This window comes from Cannabis sativa, chromosome 7 (genome assembly GCF_029168945.1).
Source record: "Cannabis sativa cultivar Pink pepper isolate KNU-18-1 chromosome 7, ASM2916894v1, whole genome shotgun sequence".
NCBI lineage: Eukaryota > Viridiplantae > Streptophyta > Magnoliopsida > Rosales > Cannabaceae > Cannabis > Cannabis sativa.
This window is the reverse complement of record NC_083607.1, coordinates 21,021,298-21,025,128: the sequence shown is the minus strand read 5'-3', so window position 1 is coordinate 21,025,128 and position 3,831 is coordinate 21,021,298. Positions and strand designations below refer to the sequence as shown.

At 32.6% G+C, this 3,831-nt stretch overlaps 1 long non-coding RNA gene across 1 annotated transcript; it reads right to left on the bottom strand.

Moving 5' to 3' along the window:
• Positions 1-294: 294 nt before the first annotated feature.
• On the bottom strand, positions 295-2,985 carry LOC115717212 (uncharacterized). The gene is made up of 4 exons (XR_004011705.2): positions 2,408-2,985; positions 1,807-2,098; positions 934-995; positions 295-558 (listed from the first exon to the last, which is right to left on the bottom strand). It is a non-coding gene; the product is annotated as an uncharacterized LOC115717212 (long non-coding RNA).
• Positions 2,986-3,831: the final 846 nt, after the last annotated feature.

Below are 3,831 nucleotides of genomic sequence, written 5' to 3'. Positions count from 1 at the left end.
CACAACAAGCTATGCGTCAATCTTCAACCGACGCAACAACTGTTTTTTGCGTCAGTTCTAAAATGACACTTAGGTGTACACAAAATATTTTTCACGATAAAACTTTCCACATATTAAAAAAAAATCACAAATAAACTAATATTATTTTGTCCATATATATAAAAAAGATAAGCTAATATCATATATATCCATATAAAAACATATACATTATTAACTGAAAGTTCACTGTAAAAAAATAATAATATAAAATTTGAATCAGTAAAAGATAAATTCAAATTACGACAATTACATGAGTGGTATTACATAAAGTGTCTACTTAACAAATATTTCTAACAGTACTTTCAATATACAAACCCAACCTTCATAAATTAGTAAAAAATTTCACTTACAATACACAAGCATATCCTCCATAAGTGTGATTAGAAACAGTTCTCCTGCTCCTAACTTTCATAACTCTTGATATTATCCGAAGTGCCTTCTTGCTTATCCAATCTTCGATTTAAAATTGTATCGATAAGTAGCGCCCATAAGCTTTATAATAAAACATTGAGCCATTTTCTGCAACAATTAAGAAAATTTATATAAGCAAATACACAATTTAAACTTTAAATATAAAATCACCTCATTTATTGTTGCGGATGAGAAAGAAAGTAAAAGTCTCTTATTGATTAATGAAGATTACAAGAAAAGCTGTTTATATACATATAGATAATAATAAAAAAAAGATTTATATATATATTTATTACTTGTTTTTAAGATTTTGTTCACAAATCTAACTTTAATTTTAGTTCAAGACCTACCACCACATGTTGAAGCACCAATTACAATTTTATTCAGTAATATGCATTCCTAGCTCTACAATAGAAGTTATACAGATATCACCCATAAATTTAGTCAAGTTGCAACACTGTAAAAAAAACTATAGATGCATACCTCAAACACAGATATCCTTGCAACATGATCAGGTCCATGTTTTTCCAAAAGAAGCTTTTTTCCTGTATATTGAAAGACATGGTTGCTCAATGAAGAATAAAAGGAGAATAATCATCAATTTGGATAATTTTTTAGCATGCTATCTTATATTTATTTGTTCGGTATAAAACACAAATTTCTTTAATCTAAAAAAAAGTTCAAAATATAACCAAGCAGAGCAATATGTCCGATTACCAGTTACATCTTTGACAAAATGGAAAAATTCAACAACATTTAACTAATAATCAATACTCTCAAAATCATTTCATAGTTTATCAACAAGTCTAAGCCACAATATAGAAGCAACTAAATTCAGGCAGCTAGTACGAATCTTGAATATATGACAGAAACAAGCTCCACTACAGCTCCTTAATCACATCTACCAATTAGAGGCTGCACAAGAAGGGTCACAATTAGAGTCCACTGGCAAATGTATTCTATCCTTAATATCGTCTTGTGCTTCTTGGCTTAAAATTGGGTGAACTGTATCAGCAGAGACCTTATTAGTATTTTGGAAAACAGAGCAGACATTAGATGTCATATGTTTATCATCTGCTGTTACAGATGTTTGTAGAGCAGCTACATAGTCATTTACATGACATTTAAGTATTTTTTTTCTTAAGGATAATGTATGTATAAATTCCTAGACATCTACTTCTTTCAAGTGCGGTTCAATCGACACTACAAACACAGCTACTAAAATCTGTGTGTCAAGTCTCTGTATTTAAATCACAAAGCTCTATCAACTTTCTAGGAACAGCAACTCAGAATAATCAGACTATGCATAATGAATATACTATACTATGCATAATGAATATAAAAAGTGAACATTACCTGATCAGCCTCTAAGCATTCAGCTGAATTTATGGGACTGGTACTAGAGTATTTTTCATTCTTGGTCTCCTTCTTTGCTATTACAACAGAATCAAGAGATGTTGGAGACAAGCTCTCATCAATTCTAAGAGCCGAAGGTGGTTGAGAATCTAATGTTCCTTTCACAGAAGAATTTTTTAAAGAAGTGGTCGAAAGGGTTAAGATTCTTCAAGCTTTCTTCTCTTCTCATTTCACGGTTGGGATTAGAGTTCTTAGATTCTAGATTTTTCTTCTTCCTCTCTTCTAGTCACAGCTACAAACACAAGGCAAAACCCAGAAAAAATCTCACACGATTCATACTCAGAAAACTCACTCAACCACACAAAATCGAAGCCAAGAAAAAAACAAACCCAGTAATTTCCCAAAACACTCGGCCAAGAACAAAATCACAAAGTAAGAAAATCTCATTTAAATAATTCAAATAATTAAATTGAAATCTTTTATTTTGCAATTAGAATTAGAACATTAATCTTTTTTAATCTTTCTTTATATATGATCAACTACATCAATAGACCATAGCAAAAATAAATTAAAATAATAATAATGGGAAGTGTAGACATACACAGTGATATCCTCATGAACATACTTTTCCATTTAAGTGTGAAAGACTTGCTCTGTTACAGATCAATATGCAAAGAATGGCACACTCTAATCGACGCTCCAGATTTCATCAACATGCAACTCAAATCTTCCAAACTTCATCTTCATCAATAATGAAAAAAAACCAACAAAAAGACATGTATTGGCTCGACCTTACTAACCAAGGCTGCTCAATTGAAAAAATCACATCATCAATACCCCCACTCGGCACACCCTCTGGTTGTTACAATGGCCTCATAATAACCCAAGACCGTCCTTCAATTAACAACCCTAACAACAACCGCTCAATTATGTAGAAGACAAAGAAGAAAGGAGGAGGCCGGGGTTAGGTCACCGCCCGATTAAGAAGAGGAGGAAAGGGTCTTGCGTGGCCGGTTTTGAACAGGGTGTTTTGAAGAGGGTGAAAGGGGCTCGAGTGGCCGCTGGTTTCGCTAGAGAAATTGCAAAGAGGGAGGGTTAGGGAAGTATGAACAGTACCCATTTGATTGGGTTTAGGGATTTTACTGATGTAGCTCTGTGTCGGTTTCTCACATTTTTTATTTTGCGTCATTTTCAAAAACTCGCAAATACCAATGGTCGACTGTTAAATACAGACGCAAAATGAAAAAGCAAGTTCTTAAATTTTTTTTCTTTATTTCGTCAGTTTCGTTTTTACCATCAGTTAAAAAATGACGTAAATTATAGATTATTAACGTCATTTATAAACAGACGGTCCAATTATTTAGATACTATTCACGTCGGTCAACGCTATGAACAGTAGCGTTGACCGACGTAAATAGTGTAATTTGTAGTAGTGAATTTTGTGACCAAAATCAACTTGGACTATTCTAAGAACTCTTTGATGTAACTAAACCTAAGTCATCGAAAGACCACAACCACATATTTTATAAATCTATGGCATTTGTATCTTGTTCATAGTGGTTTTGACAAGATCAATCTCTGCAAAGAGTCAATATGCCTATATCCACTGAAAGTGAATCATCTATATTCGTAGATGGATATACATTCAGGGGTGGATATGAGTTTTCGTTATGTTCTTAAAACGATCACTCTAGATTTTACCTTATGCAAAGAAATTTGAAATGTTTGAAAAATTTCATGAATTTCTAGCAATGGTGGAAAACCATTAAGGTAAGTGGTTAAGGATCTTGCAAACGGATAAGGGTGGAGAAATATTAGGATATGCAGTTCAAAGATCATTAAGTTGAATCTTGAATTATATCCAAACTTACCTCCCCAGAAATTCGATTTGCATATTGATGATAATACATGGTCTATGATTAGTTACTACCAATTTCCTAAGTCCTTCTAGGGATATACCCTGGTGATAGAAGAATTTTAGAATGATGGAATGGTTGTGTACTTAGTATAAACCCTTACTAGATT